General features: G+C 66.9%; 1 protein-coding gene across 2 annotated transcripts in view; it reads right to left on the reverse strand.

Moving 5' to 3' along the window:
* Positions 1–4,088, reverse strand: part of ELFN1 (extracellular leucine rich repeat and fibronectin type III domain containing 1) — a 109,646-nt gene extending 105,558 nt beyond the window's left edge. Inside the window, exon 1 of one of the 2 annotated variants that reach the window (XM_030001994.1) lies at positions 3,794–4,088. The gene's annotated coding sequence lies outside the window, so the exon portion shown is untranslated. Of the gene's footprint in view, positions 1–565; positions 616–3,793 lie in introns of those variants that run through there. The other variant, XM_030001995.1, reaches the window with a different exon arrangement.
* Between the last annotated feature and the right edge of the window lie 1,912 nt (positions 4,089–6,000).

Genomic DNA, 6,000 nt, shown 5'->3' on the forward strand with positions numbered 1-6,000 from the left:
CAGCAGGGACGTAGCGGTGAAGGGGGGGGGACAGAGACCGGGGGCAGAGAAGCCCCCGGTAGAGTAAATCTAGACGCCAGGCCGAGGCAGTTGCATTGCCACCGGGTGGGCTGGGCCCGGTGCCGGGCAGGTCCGGCCGCCGGTGCCGGTCCCACCGGGGAGCTGCCGCCCAGTTCGGTAGGGCCAGGGCACGGCTCCCGCAGCGGCGTGCAGCGCCGAGCACAGCCCGGCCGGGCTCCCCGAACCGGCTGCCTCCCTGCCCGGAGGGGGCTGCCCCGGGGAAGGGGCTCAGCCCGGTGCCCCAGAGCCCCCCCCCCTCCCCCCCGGTGCCAGCGGGACGCGGGGCGGCAGTACCGGGGGGCACGGGGTGGGGGGGGAGTCCTGGGAAGTTTGAGAAATCCCACATTTTGCAAGGAGGCAGGAGGGAAACATCGTCCCTAAAAAAAAAAAAAAACCCAAAGCCACGCGGAGTCCTGGTGGCTCCTGTGTCCCCCCCCTCGGGCTGTGCCCCCCAACCTGCCAGCCCGGGCACCGCGGGGCCGTGCGGCCACCGGCACCTCCTTACCTGCCGGCGTCACGTCTGCTGCTGCCTGCCCTGCTCCGGCTCTTCTTCTTTCTTCTTCTTCTTCTTCTTCTTCTTCTTCCTCCTCCTCCTCCTCCTCCTCCTCTTCCTCCTCCTCCTCCTCCTCCTCCTCTCCTCCTTCCTCCTCCTCCTCTCTCCCTCTCCCTGCTGCTTGGGGCTCTTTATGGAGATTCATTCATTCATGCCTTCCCATCGGTCCCTCAGCGTTTCCCTGCCTCCCGGAGGCAGAGCGTGTGACGCCTCGCCCCTTTCCAACCACTTTCTGCTGTCACAGAGCGGCGCTGCCCCAGTCCGGACTGGCAGCCGGGCTGGGACACGCGTGGGCAGCGCCGGACCGTGGGAGCGGCCCCCACCGCGGGGTGGGGGGCGGACGTGGGCACGGCACCGACCCGCCCTGGTTGGGGAGGGGGGGGGGGGGGGCTACAGGCGGTCTCTAGAGCCCGTCACCGGGGCGTCGGGTCGCCCCCAGGGCTTTCCGTGCTGCTCTCCGCCCGCCCCATCCCACGCCACGCCGCTGCCCATCACCGCTCGCTCCCAGCCGGCCCTTTCCCGGCCGCTACCGAGCAGCGGCTGCCGCGGAGAGGGCACGGGTGGGCCCGCACCCCCCAACCTTCGCCCCCTCTTTCTCTCTCTGCTGCCCCCCCCCCCCCCCAGCCCAGCCCGTCCTTCCTCCCTCTCTTCCGCTGCCTCCGCACCCGCGGCAAAACCGCATCCCGCTCCGCGGAGCGCTGCCCCATCCACCCGGCTTACAAAAGCGCTGACTCAAGCTGCGAGAGAAGCGGCTGAGCCCGGCGTGGGGAGCCAGGGCACCCCGGGCCAGCCAGGCAGCGGCCCCCCCCCCCCCCCCCCCCGGCCGGTCCCGGCACCCCCCCCCCCCGGCCGCATCCCGGGGTCCCCTCGCTCCTCCAGGTCACCGGGCAGAGTCCATCCCTGCCCCAGCCTTCCCCCAGGACTGGGGGTCCCTTCGCTGCCCAACGCTGCCTGCCCTCCCGCTGCAATTCGGGGGGGCTGGGGACACGCTCCCGGCCCCCCCCCCCGGCAGCACCCAGCTGCCCAGTGCCCCCCGCTGCCTGCACAACCCGCCAGGCCGGGGTAAAACTGGGGGGGGTTGGGGGGTGTAAGCCCTGCAAGGTGCCAGGCAGCATGGTGGGAGGTGCTGGGGGGGGGGGTATTTTAGGTGCTAAACTTCAGAAGGACTACCTCCTCTCTGCACAGGCACGGGGTTATTCCTTCTAGCCAGGCAAGGCGGAAAAATCCGCTTTTTCCCTTAAAGACACGGTCGGAAATTTGAAGAGCAGCGTCTGGGTTTAGGCGCTGCCGGTGCTTTCAGAGCGACAAACCGTTAATTTGGGGTGAAACCCCTTAAAAATACTCCCCGAAGGGCCCCGCCCGCTCCCCAGTGAGCCGTGCCGTTTCCACAGGCGGTACCACCCCCCTTTGCAACGTTGCCATCAATTTCTATTAATGACCGCTTTTATTCACCGCTGCAAACTTCTAAATATTTAATACAGTGCAAACCGGCACCGAAACGCACGGAGCTAACGGGAGGAGGCGAGTCCTCGGCTGGGGAAGGCGTGAGCGGCTCCACCGGCTGAGCCCCACGGCCCCCCCTGCCTCTGCCCCCGGGGAACCTGTTGATATCGGTCCGTGTCCCCCCCCCCTCACGTTCCCCTCCCTCCGCTGGGCTTTCCCGGGGCTGCAAATCACAGCCTGGACGTGGGCAGCATCGCGGTCCTGCACAGGGACCACCCCCCCAGGGAAGGAGGGCAGCGTCCCAGCCCCACGCCGGGGAACGGAGGGGGTACCCCTCCTCACGCCGCCCCAGTTCCCCAGCATCGGTCGAGCTTCATTAAAATGCAATCAAGAAAATTCTTTGGCAACTCCGGCCGCGGTTTAACAGCGGCTCCGCCGACTGGCGAGTACGCCGGTCCTCCGGGCTCAGCCTGAATTTGGGAACTGAGACGGAACTTTACGGCAACATCTGTCATTATAATTAAAACTACAACACACCCACCGGGCAGCAACACGCTCCCGTCCGTCCCCACCACCCCTTTTTTTTAAAAAAAAAAAAAAACCACAAGTGAAAGCGACTCAAACTCATAGACAGGGTCCTGTCCGCCTCCCCCGAGCCATCAGCGCGACGGCAGCCGTCCACCGGGCGAGGATGCGGGACCGGTGCCGTCCCGGAGACCGGCTGGATGCGGTGTCCCCCCCCCCCACCGGAGCACGGACAGCCCCCCCGCCCCCCTCCCCAGCCACCGCCGCCCTCGTCCACTAATTTTCTTTAATTAAAGCTCTTTGTGCGGCACGTTTCGCGAGGACAGAAATAACCGGTGAAGGAGCGCATGTGGGGAGGCAGGTCCAAACTGCCGGCGTGGGTATGCGGAAGGGATTGGGGGGGGGGGGTGCAGGGGGAGCAGAGCCGGGAAGCGGCTCTAGCACAGCCCCCACCCCAAGGCCTGGGGCCTCCGAGGTTATTTGGGGTGGTGGGTGAGAGCCCCCCCCCCCCCAAGCGCTCCGTCCGTGTCCCCCCCCGCCCCCGGAGGGACACGGCTGCCCCCGGGGGACACTGCTACCCGCGGCCCCGGCTCTTTTCCCCCCCCCCGGAACACAGGGGCTTCCCTCAGGCAACAGTTGCAGGGGCTCCCCCAGGGATGCTCCGGCTCGGGCGCGGTGGGGAGACCCCGAAAGGGGGGATCCCCCATGGGCGCGGAGGCGGGGGGGACGGACGGACACACGGGCCGGGCGGCCGGCGGTGGCTCCCCCGGCTCCGCGTCCCCGATCCGGCCGGGGAGAGCCGCTCCGGGCCCGACCTCCCTCTCGTACCTGGGCGAAAAGGGTAGCAGGAGCGGCCCCAGCCGAGCCTAGGGACCCCCCACCCGCGGAGGGGAGGGTGCTCCGCTCCCCCCCCCCCCCCCCCGCTGTCCCCTCCCGCCGAAGTCCCAACCTGGGCTGCAGCCGCGAAAAGTTTGGCGACACGAAGCGGCCACCGGGGGCTGAGCGGGGCTCGCCGGGCACCCGCGGCTTTCCGGGCAGAACCGGGCACCGCCGCGGCGGGGAGACACCGGGCGGGGGCCGCGGGGACCGGGGCTCGCAGGAACCGGGTGCGGGGCAGGGGCGGAGGGCTCAGCCCCGGGGCCGGGGTCCGCGGGGAAGGGGAGGGGGTGGGGGGGGTGGGAGGGCTGCGGTGGGGGCTGCGGGGGCACCTACCTGCTTCGGCAGCGGCTCCCGGCTCTCGGCGGCGCGCCCAGCCCCGAGGCGCGGTGATGGGCGGCGGGCGCACCCGCGGGCTGCGGCTCTCCGCGCCCTTCCAGGCGGGCGGACCGGGGGCAGGAGGCGGGCAGGGAAACGCAGCCGGAGCCGAGCAAATCCCAACGCTGGAGCCGGCTTCCGAGAAGAGAAGGGCTGCAGCTCCTCACTGCGTCAGGCGGAGAGAGCCCTGCCCGTGCAGGCGGCGCCGGGCAACGCTGCCAGGCCCGGGGGGCTCCCACCGGCACGGCTCGGCTCGGCTCGGATGGGATGGGATGGGAACGGTTCGGCTCGGCTCGGATGGGATGGGCACGGCTCGGGTCGGCTCGGCTCGGGTCGGCGGTGCGAGCCGGGCGGAGGTGTGCGGTGCGGCTCGGCTCGGCTCGGCTCGGCCTAGCACGGTCCGGTTCGGCTCGGTACGGCTCGGTTCGGCACGGCTCGGTTCGGTTAAGCCTGGTTCGCACGGTCTCCGTGCGACCCGGCTGGGTCCGGCCGCGCTGTCACGGCACGGAGCGATAAGCGGCTTGGCCGGGAGAGCCGGGCTGGCACCGGGGGAACGGAGGGGGGGTGCGGGGGGGCCGTGTGTGTGTGTGACACTGCGTGTGTGACACTGCGTGTGTGACACTGTGCATGTCAGACACTGCGTGTGTGACACTTGCATGCGTGTGACACCGTGTGCGTGACACCGTGTGTGTGTGCAGCACTGTGTGTGTGTGACACTGCGTGTGACACTGCGTGACACTGTGTGTGTGCAGCACTGTGTGTGTGTGTGACACCGTGCGTGACACTGCGTGTGTGCACGGCACTGGCACTGTGTGTGCGACACCTTGTGAGAGTGCGAGGGTGAGTGTGTTGGGGTTTGTGAAGGTGTGAGTGTGCACGTCGGGGATATCTGTCTCTGCGTGTGTGTGACACTGCTTGTGTGTGTGTGTGGTGACACCCTGGGGGGTGCAGGGATGATTGTGTTGGGGGGGGCTGTATGTTGGGGGGTATCTGCGTGTGTGTGTGTGTGTGTGTGTGTGTGACAGGGGTGCAGGAGCCTGGGTGTGTCTGTATTTGTGCACATGTGTCTCTGTGGGCCCATGTGAACATCTCTGGGTGTCCCCATGTCTGCATGACAGCCCCCACCCACCCAAAACCTGAACCTTTATGGGTCAAACTGGGCCCAACTGGGCAGCGCCAGGTGACACTGGGAGCATGGGGCTGGGGCAAGCTGGCTGGAAGAGCCGGGACAGCGATGGGGCTGAGCCAGGACCTCTGCCCGCAGCCCCCCCGGGGTCCCCAGCCCCTCTGCTCAGCCCTTCCCAGGCATCCTCCTGCCCCAGGCCACCCCTGACCTGACGCAGAGACTGCCACCACCCCACCTCCAAAAAACCCATTTTTGTTTTTTTTTTTTTATGCTGGTTTAGCAACACAACACACAACTTCAGGGTGATTAAAGTGTGGCTGGCACTGAGCCGGCCCTCGGATTAAAAGTGCTCTTCTCTCCCCCCAGGCACTGTCATTTGAGGTAAGGGCTGGCCGGTGCATTTCTTGTGATGACCCAAGGTGTCTCAAGCCATCTCCAAAACTATCTCCAAGACTGCAAGTCCCTTTTGCAGCCCTGCAAGGAAGTGGCAGGGGAAACAGAAAAGGTGGGGTGCAGAAGAGAAATTTCACTCCTTTCAGTTTAATAGCAACACCACCACCACCACCACCACAGCCAAAAAACCTGAAGCGTGGAGTAATAGAGCTGGGAGACAGCCTGGGAACAGGCAAGCCATGGCCCCTCTCCAAACAGCAGCTGGCAACCTGGCACGGCGCTCGGCTGCGTTAGACACACAGCCCCGGGGAAGCGCCCATGGAAACGCAGGAGACACCCCTGCGTGATGGAGAGGATGGGGCAGGGAGAAGGGCCCCAGCACCCTCTGCACCGTAGCCCTGATCTGGCCTCCGACCCGCTGCGGAGGTTGTGGGGCTTGGTCTCTGCGCGAGCTGGTTGCTCTGGGGTTCTTCCATTCCCCTTCCCCTTCCTCTTCCCCGTCCCCACCATCACCTGGGCTTACGCCCTTGAAGCATGGGAGACCTCTCCCTCCCTGGAGTAGGGATATCCCATTTCTCCCACATCCCCTGGGATGCCCTGAAGTCAAGAAGTTCCTGTTGAAATTGCTTTGGACTAATAAATGCAC

The sequence above is a fragment of the Aquila chrysaetos genome, chromosome 25 (assembly GCF_900496995.4).
Source record: "Aquila chrysaetos chrysaetos chromosome 25, bAquChr1.4, whole genome shotgun sequence".
Taxonomy (NCBI): domain Eukaryota; kingdom Metazoa; phylum Chordata; class Aves; order Accipitriformes; family Accipitridae; genus Aquila; species Aquila chrysaetos.